At 42.2% G+C, this 22865-nt stretch overlaps 1 long non-coding RNA gene across 2 annotated transcripts; it reads right to left on the reverse strand.

Annotated features, from left to right (window-relative positions):
* Positions 1-16486: 16486 nt before the first annotated feature.
* LOC149219371 (uncharacterized) lies at positions 16487-22468 on the reverse strand. Of its 2 annotated transcripts, none has more exons than XR_016248690.1 (2): positions 21993-22465; positions 16487-17065 (listed from the first exon to the last, which is right to left on the reverse strand). It is a non-coding gene; the product is annotated as an uncharacterized LOC149219371 (long non-coding RNA). The 2 variants fall into 2 exon arrangements; XR_016248691.1 differs by lacking the exon at positions 16487-17065 and adding an exon at positions 21312-21919 and having other exon boundaries at positions 21993-22468.
* Between the last annotated feature and the right edge of the window lie 397 nt (positions 22469-22865).

Genomic DNA, 22865 nt, shown 5'->3' on the forward strand with positions numbered 1-22865 from the left:
TTCTGTGGCTCTCCAAGCCCCTAATCTCTTGCGTAATTCCTAGGATGAATAGCCCATATTTAAAAGGAATTCATGCTTCCAAAACCGCGCAATCCAAACATAGGATCAATCTTTGATACATGCATGATATTTACACTCCATTAAATAATACAACTGATAGTACACTGTCCCTGCCCTCTAGTCTCAACTGGGTCTTTATTAGAATCAACATTCATTAGTTTCTAATGAGGGAATCTTCAGTTAACTAGAGTGACAGTTGTGGATGCACTAGTGCACCAACTAACCATTAACTCTCTGTTAGTTCCACAAATAGTTTGGAACTAATTTAACTAAACTTAACTTAGTAAACTGAGTGATCTAATTTCCAACTCAATTTAAACTCATATTGGACCCCTACAACTTAGGGAGAACATATACATGACTATAAAAAGACTTCCAACTTGAAATTCCTAAGTTAATTAAGTTAATTAAACTTAATTAACTATTTACAAGTTGCTATGAGAATATAATTCGACTTTAATTCTCATTTTAATTCAGGGACAAATCAAACAAGAATTTCTTGATGTTATTTCTCAACAACTTGACGGGGACGGTCTTCCCCCATTGGATATTGGAGGGTTGTCAACCTCAATTTCACATCCTTTAGGTTTTTCTTCATCCCTTCCTAATGTTACTTTTCTTACACATTCTTTTTCAGGTTTTGGGAATGATTGGGGTTCTACTTCTAGGGGTTTCGGGTCTAATGTCTTGCACCAAGTGTCTATATGTGTTCCTACCTACGTCAATTATGTTGTCCCCTCCTTGTCACTAGTCCTTTCTTCCCCAGTAACATCTACATCTTATGGTTTCTCTAGGAACAAGATGTTGGGGAGATCCTTTATAACCTAATATCCAGATAAATTTTCCCTCTTGCTGAAGGTTAGTCAAGAGGTCCAGGAGAAATTGTGCTTTCCTCTCTTAGCAACAAGAGTTGTGGGAGGAAATTACTTGTGTCCAAATCCAAAGAGAAAGCTAGAGAAGACTTGGTTGTTGGTAGACAGTTACCCATTGTTTGGGCACTTAGAGATTTAAAATCCTAGGGGGTGGTTACTTAATGAAAATCCTATCTTTCAATCGCATAGGTTTGGCAAGTTCCTACAAAAAACTTCCTCCTAAGAAGCTAGTAAAGGTAGAGTGTCCAGACATTATTTTCCTTGAAGAAACCTTGGGAGCTAGGGAGGAATTCAAAAAAATGTTGGAATCTTTGTTAGGAGGTTGGTGTTTCATAGCCTTGGATGCTCAAGGTGATTCAAGGGGTCTTGTTCTTGGTTGGGAGATTCAAAAAGTTCTTGTGCTTAATTTCTAGAGTTTATTTTATGGGATGGGGATCAAAGTTTTCTCTTTTGAAATGGGAGCTCCATTTAGTTACATAAATATTTTTGGGTCTTGTGAGGGAAAAATGGAATTCTAGAACTTCTTTGGGTTGAAGGTGATGGAAGTAGGGAATTTGATTATCAGTGGGGATTTAAACTTCTCTTTTGGCGTTTCTTAGTCTTAGGGGATTAGGGCTAAAGATGATAACCTTTCTGATTTCTTTGTTAGTAATCTAGTGGAAAAGATATTACTAGATGTAGAACCTATAAAACTAAAGCCTTCATGGAAAAATCATTGTATTTGGGAGGATCGAATTGTAAAAAGGATTGATAGAAATCTCGATGCAAAAGCTCTTATGTATCATTTCAATATTCTACCTCAATAGGTAGGCACTAGGGAGGAATCTCATCATTCTCTCATTCTTATGGACTTATATATCTTGGTTCTAAGCCTAATATCCATTTAAATTGAATTATTCATGGTTAAAATATGAAGAGTTGAAAATTTGTTCAATGAAGGTTGGAATTCTTATGACCCAGATGTTAGGTCTTCGACTACTAAGAAATTTAAGGAGAATATTAAGCATGTAAAGAATATGGATGATGACTAAGCCGAGAAGAAATGAAAGAGAGAGGAGGAGGAACTCATTGCTACAGAAAAAGAGATTCTAGTTGTCTCTTATTCTAGGGAATGTGGCTTTTTGAATGCAGAATCTAGAGATACTTTGGTTCGTCAGGAATCTCACAAGAAGACCATCTTAGAGGCACATGAAGCTTCTTGGAGACTAAAAGGAAAATCCATATGGATAGAAGGTAGGGATGATAATACAAAATTCTTCCAAGCTTATGACCAAGGTAAGAATATGTGTAATAATATTTGGAACTTCCAAGATGAGGAAGGTAGGGAGGCTTCTAAATTTGAAGGCCTTGCTTCTTTAGGTTGGAATCATTTTCAGAATTTTTTTATGGAGCCTAAAAGGGTTAGAATTTACAAAGTAATGAGGGTCTCCTAATTATTCCCCAAGTACATGGAAGAAGAATACAATAGCGCCCTTATGGAGGTCTCTTAAGAGGATTTGAAGGTTGTTCTAGCGAGTTTTCAGAAATATAAAAGTATGGGCCCTGATGGGTGGGGGATAAAGTTTTTTGAGTTAATTGGCAATGATATTTTTGGAATTGTAAAGGAATCAAGAAGGGAAGGTAGGGTCTTGGTGGCTTCCAACTCTAATTTCATAGCCCTTATCCCCAAAGTGGACAAACCTATTTCTTTTGAAGACTTTTGTTCCATTTCTCTTTGTAACTATATCTACAAGGTCATCTAAAAGGTCATTGCCAAAAAAATAAATCCTATCCTTTCAAAATCTATACCTAAAGAACAATGTGGTTTCCTTGAAGGGATACATATTAATGAAGCCATTGGGATGGGGGGCCCAATAAGGTCTTTATAATATTGATGAGCCCCAAATTTTGGTAACATTTTGGGCTCATTTGGCCTACTTACCTTGCTCAACCCTTCATTTTTTATCACTTATGCATCATTTCTTAGTATATTCATGTTATTTGTAGGAAGGAGGGTAGTCATTATGCCTATGTGGCTAATACATGTTTATTTCAGGTTTTTTTTGACATTAAATGGAGCAAAACCACGCAGATGAAGGCAAGGAGACAGCCAAGGTGGCATTGCGGTTTTGTAGGAAGGTTGTCCACAGCCTTGAATGACCTTCCTCGTGATCTCCACCCCAACTCTGAGCTCCAACAGTTATCACCACCGAGCTAGAAGGCAGCCAACGGGTTCTAAAGGAACATCAGTTTACTTTTAGTTGGACAGCCAAGCCCCACTAATTTAGGAGGCCAGCTTGGCCCTCATAATGTATAAATCTTGAGGCTGTAGCCTTCGATGGGGACTTTTGAACCTTTGTTGCAGATTTTGAATCACGAGCTATAGCTCTGTTTTGCTCTTTGTAAGCCATTTTTGGCATGTTGTTAGACTTATGATTATGATCTTTTAATAAAAAGCAGGCAGATTTGAGTTCAATTCTGAGTTCTTAGAGGAGCTATAGCTCTCAGGTTTGGGCCCAATCTGAGAGCAATAGGCCTCCTTTCTTTGTATTGTACTTGTCTTTCCTCTCAGCATTTAATTTCTTTTCCTTTACATGCACTTGGAAAACACAGTTTGCTGATTCGAATTTCTGGATGTGATTAAGTAGGTTAGTTTTATGGATAAAGTGCTCTCAGTAGTTTAGATTAGAGTAGGAGGATTAGAATTCATCAGAGTTCCAAGAAAAGGTTGATTGTACACTCACTTCCACCTCTGTTTAGAGATTGGGAGTGTAGACCGTGCCAACCACCAAACATGCAGTTTTACATGTTCATGCAAGCTTTAAAGTAATATTTCCATTGGTAGAAGTGTCCATGCATTTAGATCTTGAGCAATAACTCTTTGTTTCAGCACCATGCACGATTTCTCTCTAAAAATTACATTGTTGTTCTTTGGTTTTTAATAAAACAGTTAGAATAGGTTGATGAATTCTCGGTTTTGTGCAAGACAGAGGTGATTTGTTTCATTTACACTGCGCAGCACCACTCTATCGTTTCCTTATCCTTCTCAGCCGTGCCTAAGCCATTTCCTTACCTCCCAGCTAGATCATTTTCCCACCAACTCTTCTATTATCCACGTTGTTTTATCTTTTCGGCCTTCCATTGCCTCTACCCTTCTATCGACCAACTAGCTTTACACACCCCCTCTCCATCTCATATCTCTGTCCATAAGCCATCACAAGCTCCCCTCTCATCCTACCTATCCACCCATACAGCTCATTCACTCCTCCATCACCCAAAACTCCGATTGCAGAACATCCTGTAGAAGTTAGCAGACTTCCTGTAGAAATCTCGAGCTTCCTGTAGGATCCCCTGCAAACATCCTGTAGAAGCTTGCAAACACGGTTGCCAGGCATCTGAACGTTGTGAACTTCTGTGGAATGATGTTAGGGATCCCCTGGAACCTCTCAGAGTCCTCCTGACCTTTCCCAAGCCTTCCTCCCCTTCAACTACCCCTGCACAGTCAAAGACCCAGTAAGAAGCACAGTCATAATCACTCCAACCACTTGAGCAAAAATACAAAAACATGTTCTCTTCAGATGAAAGTAGTTTAGACTCATGCATCTCATCTCACTAGAAGTAATGGCATCATTTTTAGCAGTTGCATTCCCACCATTGCATCGTAAGGATTAAGCTGGTCAAATTAGGGTTTACTAGGGTTTCCATGTTTTGTTGGCTTTCAGTTCATTCTTGCAAAGTAGGTTAATTTCCTTTGAGATAGCTTTCGTTCATCACTTAAAGAGCTTCTTTTGAGAACATATAGAAGTTGGCTTGAGCCCTAGCGGACTTGTGCCAGCTGACCAAGTGACAGCTGCGACAAGAGCTAGTACTTGTGCATACAGCACCGTCGCTTCCAAGTTTGTTACGAACTACCGGGTTGATAAAATTAGAGAAGGAAGCTCCAGGAGTTGTAGCATTATTGCTACAATACTGGAGCCCACCATCTTTTTGGCGCCATTGCCAGGGAAGCGTCAGAGTATTAGTAATTGTTGCTTTTCTTCTATTTTCCTACTCTCGCCTTCTGCCAAGTAGTTTATTTCATTTCCATTCTGCAAAAGTAGCATAGACATTTCCTGCTTTCGTAGATTAGCATTTCAATTCCGCAATTTCAATTTTGCAAGCATAGATTAGCATTTCAATTCTGCAAGCGTAGACTAGCATTTCCATTCCTGCAATTCCATTTGAGCAAAGTAGATTAGTTCTTTCCTGCTTTCATTTCAATTCTGCATTTTCATTTCAGCAAGATAGTTAGTTGTAGATCAATCTGTCTCAATTTTTGCAGGTACCAAAGAAAAAAACAAAAGCAATCAAAAAAAGTCTTTCCATTTCATGCCTCGTAGGAATCGAGATAAAACAGGCAAATTCTTATCCAACACCCCCACCACATCATTGAGTCACCCTTCTCTCTTCTTCGGTGACAGTGATCCAGAAGAACCTATAGGTGAACCTCCGGAGATATACGAAGATCCTATAGCAGAAGAAGAATTAGAGACCATCCCATCTGAAGCTATGGCTGACAATAGAGGAGAAGATGAGAGAATAGAAGGTGCCTTCCCCATCCGAGAAACCAATGGAGACATGAAAATGAAAAACATTAGCCCCTCCGCTTTACCTCACTTCCATGCACTGACTACTGAAGATCCTAATACCTTCCTATTTGAGTTTGTTGTCCTTCGTCGAACCTATGACTATACTGAAGATGAGCAGAAGCTAAAACTCTTCCCTTCAACTCTTAAGGATGCAGCATTACGCTGGTTCATGGGCTTACCTGGGAATAGTATCACCACTTGGGCTCAGATGCAGCAAGATTTCAATACCAAGTACTGGGACTACTGTAGGTCCAAGGAAACCAAGGGAGAAATCTTTCAGATGACCATGAGAAATGATGAGTCCTTAGAGGATTATGAGGAAAGGTTCCAACTTAGCTATAAACGGGCCAGGTGCACGCTTGACCCTGAATCCCTCAAGTTGGTCCTGCTCCGAGGAGTCCCTGAAGACCTCTTAGATACCCTTCACATGTTAGCTGGAGGAGATATTTACCAACTGCCTTATGAGGACATCAAGACTGTGTTTAGGAACCACTCTAGGGCAGCCCGGAAACGAGGTAGAGGAAACCTCCTCTCAGCTGGTATTCCTTTCTCCAAACATGAGTTTGCAAATCAATTAGAAGATCTCAAAAGTGAGGTGAGACAGACCATTGCCATGCAACTTGACACATTCAGGATCCAGCAGAAGAAGGAAGAAGCTGAGAGGGCCTTGGCTATCTTCTGCCCTAGATGTACAAGGAGACACCCTAAGAACGAATGCCCATTGCATTCGGTTGAAGTGTGTTTCGTTTGTGAGGAGGACCATCCCACAAATCAATGTCCAACCTTACCTGGGCTTAAATCCATGTACCAAGGGATAGAAGCCCCCACTGAACCTCTCTATTTCCTGAACTAGAGGAGGCCACAAGGACCTAGACCTTACCAACAGGGGATGCAAGGGGCACCCCAAGCTTATTACAGCCCCAACCAATCTACTCCTATGCCTTCCTGGGGTCCCCCTGCTCATCTTTCCTGGTCTATGCCTCCTCCATGGTCTTATCCACCTCAGTATCCTACTCAGCCCGCTACTCATTCATATCACTCACATGCCCAGCCACAGCCTCAGTGGTATGCACCTCAGTCGGGGTGGAAGCCCCAGTACAACACTCCTCCCGCCATTTTGCCTCCACCGCCAGTTCAACCTCAACTATTACCTCCTGCTCCTCCAAGGCAACCTCAATTGCCTGCTCAACCGAACCCGAACCCCAACAATAGACAGGCCCAGTAGGTATACACTGGGGAAACATCATGCCCTACCTATGCTGTGGAGATCCAGGAGATCAATCTTCGATCTGGAAAGACTCTTCCGGATCGCCAACCTCCTCCCCCAGAGGACGAGGAATACAAACATGAAAGTGAACCAAAGGCTATTCCACCCTTTCCTGAGAGACTAACAGCCACCACACAACCCAACCCAGAGGAGGATGAGCTTCTGAGAGAGCTCAAGCAGTTGTGTGTGAAAATACCACTTCTCCAAGCCATCAAGGATGTGCCAATATACAACAAACTGGTTAAGGAGAAGTGTTTCAAACACCCAGGCAGGCGAAAGAGAGATGCTTCAACCATCAATGTCTTAGGACAACTGTCTCACCTTATGTTAGGACAAGTCACCTGCCCAAAGTATCTAGATCCTGGGAGTCCTGTAGTAGATGTCCACATCAATGGCACCATCATACCTCACACCTTGATTGATCTGGGGGCTGCCATTAATGTGATGACCAGGGATACCATGCTCAAACTCAACCTTCAGGGTTCCTTGAGGAAGACCTCGACAGTCCTACAACTAGTAGATCGCTCCACCGTGACTCCCGAAGGGATTGTGGAGGATGTCTTGGTCTCTGTTGACTCTTGGGAATACCCTGCAGATTTCTTGGTTCTGCAACCCAAGGCAAAGCTTACTGGATATCCTCTTATTTTGGGAAGGCCTTGGTTAGCCACTGCAGATGCTTATATAAGTTGCCGTGCAGGAAACATGACCATCAAAAACGGTCCTATGTCCAAGCAGCTAGTCCTATACCCTCCTTAGAGCATGACTTACCACTTTGGTTGGAGAAAGGAGAAGAGGATGAGGTGTACTCGGCACCTTTGTGCACCCTAGACACCACTAGAAGAGACCCCCCAACCGAGGATGACTTGATTGAGACCTTGATCCAGAATCGACCTCCCAGTGCACTATCCTTAGAGAAATTGGTGGACGATGCCCAAGCCAGCACCTTAGTGGACCTTTGTGCCACCAACCCTGTCACTCCCAGAGTCAAGAATGTGGAGTTCGGCCCTGAGAGAACGTTAAAGATCAGCTCCTCCCTATCTCCTTCCCAGGAAAAGGAGCTGTGTAGCCTGTTGGCCAGTCATCTAGATGCTTTTGCTTGGAGCTATAAGGAGATGAAAGGAGTCCATCCTTCGGTCTGTACCCATCACATATACATCAACGAGGATTGCAAACCGGTTAGGCAACCTCAGAGGAGAATGAATCCAGCCCTTAAGGACATTGTCAAGGAAGAATTGCAAAAACTGTTGGATGCCGGATTCATTTACCCCATCTCAGATAGTGAATGGGTGTCCCCTCTGGTGTTGGTTCCCAAGAAAAATGGGAAGTGGAGGATCTGTGTGGACTACCGAGAACTGAACAAAGCTACCAAGAAAGACCATTTCCCTCTACCTTTCATAGATCAAGTGTTGGATGGACTGGCAGGAAAGAAGTTCTTCTCTTTCCTAGATGGGTTTAGCGGGTACAACCAAATCCAAATCAGCCCGGAAGACCAAGATAAGACCACCTTCACTTGTCCTTGGGGTACCTTTGCTTACCGAATTCTTCCCTTTGGGCTATGCAATGCTCCTGCTACCTTCCAGAGAGCTGTCTTGAGCATCTTCTCGGAGCTGGTTCATGATGTGGTGGAAATTTATATGGATGACTTCACTCCTTATGGGTCCAACTTCCAGGAAGCATTGTCCAATCTGGGAAAAGTCCTAACCAAATGCATTGAGATAAACCTGTCCCTTAGTCCTGAAAAATGTGAATTCCTGATGACTGAAGGGACCGTGCTAGGCCATACCATTTCTTGTCAAGGGTTACAAGTGGATCCTAACAAAATTGCTCTCATCAAGAAGGTTCCACCTCCCCAAAAGATAAGGGATGTTCGGAGTTTCTTAGGATTAGCAGGGTATTATAGGAGATTCATTAAAGACTTCAGCAAGCTAGCCTCACCATTGTTTGGCCTGTTGGCAAAAGATGTGGAGTTTAAATGGACTGACGATTGTCAGAGGGCTCTGAATGAATTAAAGGACAAGTTAGTGTCTGCCCCAATCTTGAGAGGTCCAAACTGGGCCCTACCTTTCCACATCCACACTGATGCCTCAAACAAAGCCATAGGGGCAGCTTTAGGACAAGTTGAACAAAAACTTCCATATGCCATTTACTTTGTTAGCAAAAACTTATCCAAAGCTGAACTGAATTACACGGTAACCGAGAAAGAATTCTTGGCTGTGGTCCATGCACTAAACAAGTTCCGACATTATATCACTGGCTATCAAACTTTTGTACATACAGATCATGCTGCAATTAGATATTTAATGAATAAACCAGATGTGAATTCTCGTATTATTAGATGGTTACTTTTGTTGCAGCAGTTTGATTTGACCATTGTTGACAAACCAGGTAAAGAAAATGTTGTTGCTGACTTTTTATCTAGATTGGATTTGTCTGCAGATGAGGATGGAACAGTGGATGACCAGATGCCCGATGAACATCTGTTTTCTATCTCAGTACTCTCTCCATGGTTTGCTGATATAGCAAACTACCTTGTTTCAGCACAGTTCCCTCCGCACCTATCCTCAAGAGAGAAGAGCAAAATCATCAGAAAAAGCGCCTCATTTACTTGGATCGGGGGCAACCTGTTCAAGCTTGGCCCTGATCAGATCTTAAGGCGTTGTGTAAGGGAGGAGGAAGTCTTTGATATCCTCCTCACCTGTCATGATGGGCCTTGTGGAGGACATTTTGCAGCAAAGAGGGCTGCCTTCAAAATCCTGCAGGCAGGCTACTATTGGCCCACACTTCATCAAGATGTCAGAAGGTATATCAGCCAATGTGACCGATGCCAAAGAATGGGGAAACCGACTCAAAGGGATGAGATGCCTCTCCAACCTCAAGTGACTCTTGAGCCATTTGAGAAGTGGGATATGGACTTTGTGGGTCCAATCAACCCTCCTTCGAGGCAAAGGTCTTACATCATTGTGTGCACTAACTACCTGACAAAGTGGGCAGAGACTAAAGCAATCAAAGCAGCAACAGAAGAAAAGGTGGCTGAGTTCTTAAGAGAGAACATCTTCTACAAATTTGGCTACCCAAGAGAGCTGGTCACCGATCAAGGAAGCCAGTTCACATCCAACTTAATTGAAGACCTACTAGCTCATCATAAAATCAAGCATAGGACTTCCACCCCCTATCATCCACAGGCAAATGGGCAAGTGGAAGTCACCAACAGAGCACTGGAAGGGATTTTGACTAAGGTGGTGAGCAGCAGTAGGAAAGATTGGGCAGATCGTCTGGTTGAGGCCACATGGGCTTACAACACCACCTGGAAGACCACCACCGGCTTCACACCTTATGAGCTGGTCTATGGGAAGAAAGCTTTGCTGTCCATTGAATTTGAATACAACACTTTGAGGATGGCAGCTCAGTTGGACCTAGATCTCAGCCATGCACAACAAAAAAGGTTATTGCAGCTGAATGGATTGGACGAGCACCGAATGCAGGCCCTCCTTCACTCAGAAGTGGTTCAACTTCAGAGAAAGGTGTGGCATGACCAACACCTCAATGACAAGCAATTCCAGCCAGGAGATTGGGCATTGTTGTATGACTCCAGGCACAAAGATTTCAAGGGGAAGCTGAGAACCAGATGGCTGGGACCATATGCAGTGGAAAAATGTCATGACAATGGATCTGTTCTTATTCGGACCATTGATGAGGAAGCCATCCCCATGATTGTCAATGGGCATCGACTGAAGATCTACAGGAAACCTCTCTCAAGACAAGAGTTCATCAAAACTATGGAGGAATCAGTGTTGGTCATAGAGAAGGGTTCTGCCTTTGCTTTGGGCATACCCTGAAAGATCTAAAAAAAAATAAAAAATAAATAAAAATAAAGATCCTTGGGGGAAAACCTTTCTGAGGCTCCCAAGGCAAGTGGTAGGGGTGAAAACCTCATTGAGGCGCCCCTATTGTCTTTCAAAAAAAAAAAAAAAAGAGATTTGAAAAAAGATCCTTGAGTGAAAACCTCTCTGAGGTGCTTAAGGCAGATGGCAAGGGTGAAAACCTCATTGAGGCGCCCCTGCTATCTTTCAAAAAAAAAAAAAAAAAAATGAAAAAAAAAAAAAACAATATGCAAAAGAAGACAGGGACAGCAAGTTTATAATGTGGAAATGCATGCAGGTTGCAGGTGTTCTATGAAGGAGAGGAGGTCTCTCAACTCAAAGTCAAGGATCCTTATCATGCTACCAGGAGACCTCACCAGCACCTCCTCCAAGAATACTCATCTTCTCCAAGGTATGGGCACGATTTCATCACAGCTTAAGTCTTCTACAGGAAGATGCAGACTTTCTACAGGAAGGTGCAGACTTTCTACAGGAAGGTGCAAACTTTCTACAGGAAATTCTGTAGTTTCCTGTAGAAGTTCGGGACGGCCCAGAATTCATTGTGTGAGGAGATCTAACGACCAAGGATCGGTTTGGACGCATGCAAGCTACTATTTTCACCCTTACACACTGCTGTCACCTCTTTCTACCACCCCTGTCGACATGCAATGAAGATACCTGCACAATCAAGGCAGATCATTGAGATTCAAGAGAAAGCAATTTTTTTTAATGAAAAAACGCTGAGATGCCGTGCCATACCCATCCCAGCTATCTAAGAGCCCTGTGAGCATGATCGTGGGGCCACCGTCTTCACCGTGCAACATGCACCCGAGGAGGAAAAACTGCTACAGGACATCCTGCCGGAGTCCCGTAGCAGTTTAGCCAACTAGAGTGCACACCAATCCACTGCCTGCAACATGCAAAGATCACGCGGGCGCATGCAGCCGAAGCATCAAATTCATCGCCAGCGGCCTGTGAATATGAACCTCCGGGCCTGTGCAAATCCACCAGCAGCAAATAAATCCACTCATCGTCGTCCAAGAACCTGAAAAATCATGTTGCAGCCGCACAGGTAAGTGCCTCGACCCTTTCTTCCGTCGAATCGCATGAATTTTACTTTGAAAATGTTTGCGAAGTGTAAAGTGAATGGGTTGAGCGGTCGTATGGCCATTCGACTGGCCACGTCGACTAGTCAGTGGTCTAGTCGGATGTTTGAACGGTGGTCGTGGCAAAAAGGAACGGGCAGTGCACACGTGAGAGCCATCCAGTCGGGAAAAACAAGTTTTAACAGAAGTGACGGCGGCGGATTTGCGAGGAATGATGCGGCAGCAAGTGAACTCGCAGACGAATGATGGAGTGACGTTGTCCAACGGTCCGGCAGGGACAGCTCACCCCCGCGCCACGGATTCCGCCGAATTCAAATCTAATCGGCTAGATTGCCACCCCACGCATTTATCATTCACCGTTTGAAACTCGAGTGATCATCCGGATCCCTCTGCAGCTCGACACTCCAAGTCTTTGGCTGTTCGAATGCCTGTTAAGCAGCACAGAGAACGCAGACCCACTGCAGTATCCTCCAGAATTCGCACGCTGCTTCTACAGGAAAGTTGTTTCTACAGGAAATCGGGTTCCTCACGTCAAAAGGTGGCGGATTAAAAAGGTAAGCCTGAACTCTCCATGCAATTGGTTTTGAGGGTGGCAGAATCGACGTCTACAGTCTGGTCGTAGAAAATTTTTGCAAATATTGTCTGTCGTTGCATGAATTGTCGTCCTACAGGATGTCAGTATAATTAAGTTGTGTTAAGGTCCTCGGGAGATAAGCTTCATGAATTGTATGCATGACAGAGGCGTAATTCTATGCTCTGTCCCAGTAGGCCAATTTTCTTCCGCATTCGCCACCTCCAGCTAACGCAGCAGTTTTTCACCATGCCGGGTGGGTTCATCAGAAGGGAACCAACTGATTCAACGAAGTTAAGAGAAAATCCTGAGGTGGTGGAGCTCTTCACGCGAGCGCAATGGATATCATTCTGTGACAAATTGCAGGGCTATGACGACGAGGTGGCAGAGGAGTTTTTGCAAGCTCTGAGGCCGAAATCCAAAACATTGGCCACCGTTAACTTCAGGGGTTTGAGTCTCAAACTCACCCCACAATTTATCAGCCGAGTTACTGAGCTCCCAATGGGATTACGATGGGATAAAGAAGAAAGAAAATTGGGCCAACAGGCTAAGAAGGAATTCTTTCCACCAGAGGAGGAATTCTTAGAAGATAAAAATGGGGTTCGTAGAACCAGTTTACTGCCACTGTGGAGTGAAGTTAGCCTTCAGATTATGAAGTACATCACCTGCGAAGGCCGTTTTAGCAGGGTACCATTTTCGGTTACTCACGGAATTAAGGCACCAGATGGACCTACCTGTAGAAAACAAACTCAGTCTCCCCTACTTTCTACTACAGTCTCTGATTGAGTGTGCCACCAAGTTGAAAGAAGGCACACCAGACCAGGTAGCCCACCATGGACTCATCAAACTCCTCGTGGAAGATGCGCTCCACACATACAAGGTTCCTCTCTCATGGGAAGCCTTCAAAAATTTGACCAAGGATGGTGATATAAAAATGCTGACCGAAGAGCTCGGTTCATCTAGCAGTGAGGAGAAAGATTCAGTGCCCGCAGGGAAGAAAGACAAAGGCCAGAAGACCACGACCATGGAGCAGAAGAAAGAGCAAAAGAAGAAACAAGAGAAAAAGGGTGCCAAAGAGAAGGATGACACACCCATTTTGACAGCCAGGGAGAAAAGATTACAAAGCAGAGTGGACAAGGCTGAGCAGGTCCACATCAGCAAAGGCACCACGTCGGCAGCCGCAACCAAGTCAAAAAGTAAAACACCCTCAGCAAAGCAATCTAAAGTGGTGCCACCTGTCTCTACAGGAAAACCGAAACCGGCTTCTACAGGAAGCCCGAAATTAACTAAAACAGGGTCTTCTACAGGAAGCCCTGAAAAAGCGAAACCCAAGGAGAAGAAAGCTGACATTCTTGCAAGGGAGGCAGCAGCTGTGCTGGCCGCCCTCAGCACACCTCCTAAGCCAAAGGAGAAGAGGAAGAGGGAGACCCCTCTATATTTTAAAGCTAGAAGAAGTGTGAGAATAAAGACGGGCAAGCCACAGCCTCCGTCCAGCAGCCCAATCATTATCGAAGATGCCCCTACTTCGCCCAAGGAGAGGTCCCCCTCGAGGATATCAGTCACCTATGAGAGGGGGAGCCCGAAGAAAACTACTTGGAAAGAAAGGTTAGACCAATTGACTACAAAAGCTCGGCTACAGGATGCTGAGGATGCTCTACAGGAAACCTTAGCCAGGCTTAAAGAAACAGAGAGAATGGAATGGGAAGCACCCTTATCACCACCAAGGGAGGGCGAAGTAGAGCCACCAAAAGAAGTGGAGAAAGAGCATATACCAGAGCCCAGCCCTCAGCCAAGTCTGAGTTCATATTACAACTTTTTAGAGGCTGGCAAAATTATACCTCAGAAATTTACTGTGCCACTGTTTTTTGCATTGGAGGAAGAAAGAGTCCGTACACACACGTGGATGAAAATAGCCAAGTCAAAGGGTGTGGCGGACATAGATCCCTTGTAGGAGCAGCTCAAGGAGGCCAGAAGTGAATTATCCATGGCTAAACACGTGGCAAATTGCCTACGAGTGTTCCTACAGGAAGAAAACCAAAAGCTGAGATTGCAGCTACAGGAGCTGAGGGCAGGGACAAGTACATCCTCCAAGGACACCACAGCAGAACAGCAAGGCAAAAAGGAACTGAACATCGGTCTTGGAGAGCCAACCACACATCTACAGGAAGCAGAACAACAAGCACAAATTGAGGTGCAAGCTCTCAGACAACAGCTGCAGCAGAAAGAGGCACAATTGGCCTGCATGGCCAGTTGGGCCATGGATGCTATACAATGCACGCAGCCGGCCAAATCCTATGGCCTGTACTTGAAAGACCAATGGCTGCAATTTCAAATCAATACCTTGGCGCAAAGAGGTATCTCTCAGCTCCAAGACCCGCAGCAATTCACTGAAGTATGCAGCACCAGCTCATCAGAGGATAAGGCCAAATTAGCGGAGTTCTACCTCCATAATTTGGCCCTGCCTAATGTAGTTTCATGGGATCCCAATACGGTCTTGGGAGATATGCAATTAATGGCATTTGCCTCATGGCTGAACCATGAGGACAAAAGAGCAGCAAAAGCCAAAGCGGTCATGAACCGGGAGCTGAATGAGCCATTGCTCATCAGACCAGAACCAGGGGATCCAGTTGCACTAATCTCGGCACACCAACATTTGTCCACTGACCCTCAAGCTTCATTGAGGTATATGGATCAACAGGCCCAAGCCATAGCTCATTTTGAGGACATGGAGAGACTGTTAGGAGACAACGTTGTTCAAGCATGCACCCGCAGATGGAATACATTGGCCCACAGTCTGAAAATCCGAGAGTATCATACCCCAACTCGGATGAGGGAAGCCCTGGTATGGGTGGCCCTCTATAAGAAATCCATGCAAAACCTCCAGGCCAGCTAGATTGGCCTTAAGCTAAGCCCACCACTGCTGCTAGGATTGATGGAAGGCAGCACAGAGAAAGATGATAATGAACAGTGGGAAGAGGTGAACAGAAGAGCTGGGTTCCATATCAGCAAGGAGGACATTACTACAGAGGTTTGGGATGTAAGGGTGGCAGTAAAGGCAATGAAGGATGAGGAGTTGGACTAGTTGCTCAAGGATGAGCAAATATTTTAGCTGGGGGGTGATGATGAGCCCCAAATTTTGGTAACATTTTGGGCTCATTTGGCCTACTTACCTTGCTCAACCCTTCATTTTTTATCACTTATGCATCATTTCTTAGTATATTCATGTTATTTGTAGGAAGGAGGGCAGTCATTATGCCTATGTGGCTAATACATGTTTATTTCAGGTTTTTTTTTACATTAAATGGAGCAAAACCACGCAGATGAAGGCAAGGAGACAGCCAAGGTGGCATTGTGGTTTTGTAGGAAGGTTGTCCACAGCCTTGAATGACCTTCCTCGTGATCTCCACCCCAACTCCGAACTCCAACAGTTATCACCACCGAGCTAGAAGGCAGCCAACAGGTTCTAAAGGAACAGCAGTTTACTTTTAGTTGGACAGCCAAGCCCCACTAATTTAGGAGGCCAGCTTGGCCCTCATAATGTATAAATCTTGAGGCTGTAGCCTTCAATGGGGACTTTTGAACCTTTGTTGCAGATTTTGAATCACGAGCTATAGCTCTGTTTTGCTCTTTGTAAGCCACTTTTGGCATGTTGTTAGACTTATGATTATGATCTTTTAATAAAAGGCAGGCAGATTTGAGTTCAATTCTGAGTTCTTAGAGGAGCTATAGCTCTCAGGTTTGGGCCCAACCTGAGAGCAATAGACCTCCTTTCTTTGTATTGTACTTGTCTTTCCTCTCAGCATTTCATTTCTTTTCCTTTACATGCACTTGGAAAACACAGTTTGCTGACTCGAATTTCTGGATGTGATTAAGTAGGTTAGTTTTATGGATAAAGTGCTCTCAGTAGTTTAGATTAGAGTAGGAGGATTAGAATTCATCAGAGTTCCAAGAAAAGGTTGATTGTACACTCACTTCCACCTCTGTTTAGAGATTGGGAGTGTAGACCGTGCCAACCACCAAAAACGCAGTTTTACATGTTCATGCAAGCTTTAAAGTAATATTTCCATTGGTAGAAGTGTCCATGCATTTAGATCTTGAGCAATAACTCTTTGTTTCAGCACCATGCACGATTTCTCTCTAAAACTTACATTGTTGTTCTTTGGTTTTTAATAAAACAGTTAGAATAGGTTGATGAATTCTCGGTTTTGTGCAAGACAGAGGTGATTTGTTTCATTTACACTGCACAGCACCACTCTATCGTTTCCTTATCCTTCTCAGTCGTGCCTAAGCCATCTCCTTACCTCCCAGCTAGATCATTTGCCCACCAACTCTTCTATTATCCACGTTGTTTTATCTTTTCAGCCTTCCATTGCCTCTACCCCTCTATCGACCAACCAGCGTTACACACCCCCTCTCCATCTCATCTCTCTGTCCATAAGCCATCACAAGCTCCCCTCTCATCCTACCTATCCACCCATACAGCTCATTCACTCCTCCATCACCCAAAACTCCGATTGCAGAACATCCTGTAGAAGTTAGCAGACTTCCTGTAGAAATCCCGAGCTTCCTGTAGGATCGCCTGCGGACATCCTGTAGAAGCTTGGAAACACGGTTGCCAGGCATCTGAACGTTGTGAACTTCTGTGGAATGATGTTAGGGATCCCCTGGAACCTCTCAGAGTCCTCCTGACCTTTCCCAAGCCTTCCTCCCCTTGAACTACCCCTGCACAGTCAAAGACCCAGTAAGAAGCACAGTCATAATCACTCCAACCACTTGAGCAAAAATACAAAAACATGTTCTCTTCAGATGAAAGTAGTTTAGACTCATGCATCTCATCTCACTAGAAGTAATGGCATCATTTTTAGCAGTTGCATTCCCACCATTGCATCGTAAGGATTAAGCTGGTCAAATTAGGGTTTACTAGGGTTTCCATGTTTTGTTGGCTTTCAGTTCATTCTTGCAAAGTAGGTTAATTTCCTTTGAGATAGCTTTCGTTCATCACTTAAAGAGCTTCTTCTGAGAACATATAGAAGTTGGCTTGAGCCCTAGCGGACTTGTGCCAGCTGACCAAGTGACAACTGCGACAAGAGCTAGTACTTGTGCATACAGCACCGTCGCTTCCAAGTTTGTTACGAACTACCGGGTTGATAAAATTAGAGAAGGAAGCTCCAGGAGTTGTAGCATTATTGCTACAATATTGGAGCCCACCAAGTATCAAGACTCTTAAGACTAAAAGGAGCTATGATTAAAATTGATCTCTCAAAATCCTGTGATAATGTAAGCTGGTTGTATATTGGAATCCTATTGACTCATTTTGGGTTTGGTATTGATTTTATTAATTGGGTCATGTGATGAATTCGATCGGTCTCCTTTGTAGTTTTGATAAATGGTTCAACCTCCCCTTTTTTCCATGCTCATAGGTTTGAGACAATGTTTCCCGCTATCTCCTTTATTGTTCATGTTAGTAGCTGAAGGTCTCAGTCGCTTGTTGGAAGATGTTAAACGTAGAGGAGACTTTCAAGGTGTTGTCATTGTTAATGCACTCACAATCACCCATTTATTATTTGTTGATGATATTCTAATTTTCTATAATCGTTTGATAAGAGATGTTGATAAATTATCTAAGATCATTGACCTATTTGGGAAAGCCATTGGTATGGTTTTTAATGACATGAAATCTACTAACTCTGTTCAAAATATGGAAGGCCATGAACTATGGACTTATAAATTTTTTCCCATTTCACTAGTTAGAGATGGAGACAAGATTGAAATACTTGGGATTTCATTTGAATCCTAATTAAAGGATATTAAAGAAAATAAAAAACTTAATTCAGGAGAGACATAAACAACAGAAACAAAGACATGGGGGAAAAGTCTTGTAAGCCTCAATGTATATTGTGTATACCCAAATAATGATAACTATACAATATAAATGCATCAATATTATGTCTCAAGATAGTTCGTCTATCTTGGACACACAGTGAAATTGGTTGAGTGAATATCTCAACCATACACCAATCTAGGAGCCTAACTAGTTGGAGAGAACCTCTCAACCAACTAGACCTAAAAAAACTCTCAAGTTTGAGGAACAATATCATTCTAGATTAGACAAGTGGAAATTAGTTCCAAGTTTAATAATTTATAATTTTGGACACATTGATTTTTTTATGAGAGTGTGACACTAACATTCCCCTCCTCAATATTAAGTCCAAAATAAGAACCTAGTACCATCTCTATGTCTTCATGTTGAAACTACTAAGCTGGTCCGCAATGAAGATCTGCCTAAAAAACCGCCAAAATTGGATGCCAAAAAAACTTCAATATGAATAGAGCACACCAAGAGAAGTGAATCAACTGCAAGTCTGATACAACTCTGAAAATGCTTGACAACTCAATCAAATGCCAAGTTGCAATGCAAAAGGATCCATCTATCCTTTGCTTGGTCCAATGACCATCCAAGTGAACAAAAGAATGTCCACAAATGCTCTCAATCAACATCCCAATCGCTTTCCCACTAGAAAATTTCGATGCTCATTGGAAAAATTTGTTGTTGTCGAAAACTTTCAGTATGACAACCATCAATTCCCCCCTTTGTCAGCTGAAAGGAGAGACCATAACCATCTGCATTTGTTTTGAACTCCCCTCCACCCTGCCCCACACCCCCCCCCCTTCAGATGTAGGAGAGTTGCACCATTGTACTCCCCACATGAGATTACCATCTTCATTTGATTTTTGGTTGTAATAGGTGAGATTGAATTTTCCGGTAAAACATTTACAGTCGTCTGACTATAGATGACCAATCCCAAGGATCAATCCGTGTATAATTAATCTTCAATCTGGCTGGTTAGTTTTGTTTGCAACATTTCTCTAATGAGTGATTTTTCTTGTCACAATGGTGACAAGGACAGAGATTGAAACAATGATCTTCCATATGACATATTCTTTGACAAAGTTTGCATTTTGACTTTTGTTCAACTTTCTCATGGCTTTCTGATGTTACTTGATCAACAAATCCTCCACTGATGAACTTCATTGGTTTTGAATAATCTGGGATATTGTAATACCCCCCAGTCGAAAACATTAGTATTTTCTATTGTGTGCTAAAAATAAACAATGACGACAGAAAAGGCATGTAGGATGATGATGTAATTCTATATATAAATGTTTTATAAATAAATAAGTAATAAATTGGAATTACTTGGAAATTGAACACTTGCAGATGAGATTATATTATGATAACCTTTCCATGATCATAATTCTAGAAGGAATTATGGATAAACTTAATGGATGGGAGAGAAAGATCCATTAAAAGCTTAGCTGGAGATAAATGCTAAGTCGTGATTGGTATAAAGCATCGTTGAGGTTAAAATTGAGCTTTTGGTTGGAAAAACAACCCACAAAAGTGGGACGCTACTTGTAGAAAAATCCCACATGGAGAAGGCATAAAATTCCTATTGCAAGAATCAACAGGTTGTTGATGTCTTGGATAGGAAATCTCTGCTCAGGGGTGAACTGGGAAGAAACAGTTCTACGGTTGGGAGGAAAACAATGTTCTACTTCCAAGTTGATTCTATCGGCAAAATTCTGGTTAGATTGTGATCACTTTGTATAGCATTTAAGGCTAGTATATATTGGTATTCGTATTGTGAATTGAATGTTAGGGTGGCATGCAAGATAGGATTTATATAGTAGGTAATTATAAGTTGTGTGGTAATAGATGAAGAAAGGAAAAACGAAAGAAACCATCATTTATTTGTTACTCGCAGGTTAATTTCTGTTATGGATGTTGCGTACCCAATACTATTATTTTAAGTTATTTTACATTTTATGTTCTGTTATGGATATAAAAGAACATGGTGGTATTACAATAGATAGGTTCTGTTTGGAAGACAACCATTCGAGACAGTAGAGTAATATTTCTTTATGTGGAGAAAATAGTATGAACTCTCAGTTCTAAATGGGTTGTATATAAAATGCTAAAAGCTAAAGATTAAAAGACTAAACTCAATAAATATATAGCGCATTGTACTTAATTACACATTTTATAGCATTCTTGGTAAATGAAGATTTATATGGACAAATAAAAAAAAAGGTATATATGCATGAGATGTTATGCATCAGTTTCTAATTCTGTATATCAGTTACGAGACAACAATTAGAAAACAAACTCTACACTAGTTATTGCTAAGAAACTCGTTATTTAACTCTACACTAGTTATTGCTAAGAAACTCGTTATTTTAAGAGCTTTTCGCAGAAAAGAAAATCTGAAGAGATGTATGCATAGTAAACCATATTCGAATTCTCAAACTGTGTAAGGAAATATAATCTCACAGAAAATTAGATTGCATGTTTATCATTTTCTAACCACAGGAAATTGATGGAACATGTAACCATTACATCCATACTTCTTATTAGAATGAAACTTGAATAGGAACGAAAACTCAAATCGCGTATGCTAATAAACAATTTATCAATCCATTTACCGAGTTAAAGAAAACACAAAACAATTCTCTAGCTTGCAGCATTAGCCAGGTCGGAAATCCTAGCTAGTATAGAAGCCTCATAAGAGCCTCCTTAACCTAACATAAAATTCAAAAAAGAGAAATGGTTATGTTCCTATAGGATTACAAGCACAGGGAGATGCATGTGCATATAACATTATAGAGTTAAGTCCAGATAAACCATGTTGATAACTTATATTAAATTCATTAAGCTAATATAAGAGTCCCTATCACTGGAACCCGAAGATGGAAATTCAATGACAAAATATTATTAAGTCGGTCACAGTTAGGACAAAACCAATATCCAGATGAAGGGAAGACATAGAGAGCAAAACCATACATAAATTACCAACAACACCCAGTAAGGGCCTGTAGACAACCATTAAAGCAACTACTCGACTGTATGAGCTAATTACAGAGTAGGCAGTAAATTGACAATGAATTTATGATGCTTTTAGCATAAATATTGGCTACAAACCATTAATAGACCAAAACTGTAAATAAAACAAAATCTAGGAAAATTCGACCGGATAGGAAATGGACTACGCCATTCACAGTGTTAGCAAGAGGAAATTTTAACACAACATCCAGTATTCACAGTCTCAACATTTCCATCATCCAGATTCCAATGAGATGAAAATGCAACCGATCTAGCAGAAAGCAGCAATGAAACAACCAATGAATGACAGAGCATGCGAGTTCTGAGAGAAGCCGCACAATAAATAAAGCAAGGGTATACTAGAGTACCTATGCACAATATCATCAAGAAAACAAATGAACTCAGAAAACCACAGAAACGATAACCAAGAATGCAAATCGTAATAAACACCGAACTGGAATTTTTTTCAAGACATTGCTCACAGCACGTGAATGCTATACCTATATAGATATGGAGGCAGTGATGGCGTTGGCGACAGATGCAAAATGAGCCAAGTGAAGAAAAGAAATAGGGTTAGTGTGAAATATTGTATAAGACATCGAGAAGCCCCTTCAGGGTTTAGTGAAAGAAAAAAAAACCACAAATCTCTTTTACCCGTCAAATCCTTTCCCTAATGGAGTTTATCACCCTGCAGGCTGAGAAATACATAGGAGTTAGCCGGAAAAAAAACATGGAGCCTATGAAATAAAAAAAACAAAACCCTTTTACCTGATGCAATAGCCATGACAAAACCCCTGCCTCCGAGAAGAGAAACGAAACCGACGAATAATGTTCTATGCACTGAGCGATTAGAATCGTGAGGGCCACGACTGAGGCACAATTTAGACCAGGATAACCTTGCAGTGTAAATGGCGCTGATGGGAGGGGGAGAAGCTCGAGGGAAATGACAAGGGTTTGGGTATAACCATAGTAACTTAGCAACGAAGGAAGGCTATGCTTGGAGGTGGAACACAACGTCGAATGGGGAAATTGGCAAAACTCTACCAAAAACTAGACCTCAGAGCTTGGCAAGTTCTTCTCCTGGAGAGCGATGGCAATAATGATTGGTGGAAGGGCCAGGTAAGGGAAAAATCCCATTAGGGTTACCACACTTTCTTCCACCATCGATCTGCATACGGATGAATCCCAACCATTACACATAACTCGAAGCAAACCTGAATGCCCATGTGAACAAGGTAAGGTGGAAAGCTAACAATGGTGCTTATTGCGTCCTAACCTCACCAGGGTTAGGTAGTAGTTGAGGTTTGTACAAGGGGTTCGACACGTACCATAACACCACCCCATGTAGACCATCCCAACAATGTTATCCACACCTAAGCTAACCCTAGCATTGAAATAATAAATATATCAATACAAAATCTATGGGCGCTTAACCTTGGCATTGACAAGGGTGACCAACCAAACATTAAACTCCTAGGGTAAGGAAAAGGAGAATGGGGGTTGAAAGCTTATAAAAATGTAAGCATGGTGGGATAAACAATTAAACTTGGAGACTTACGGGAGAAGACAAAATGTAATCAACCACAATTATCTATGGCATATAACACAACTAGCAGAAGAATGTATTTCATTAACGGAGGT

This window comes from Pinus tabuliformis, chromosome Q (assembly GCF_031772625.1).
Source record: "Pinus tabuliformis cultivar Carrire ecotype Pingquan chromosome Q, CPIR1, whole genome shotgun sequence".
Taxonomy (NCBI): Eukaryota; Viridiplantae; Streptophyta; class Pinopsida; order Pinales; family Pinaceae; genus Pinus; species Pinus tabuliformis.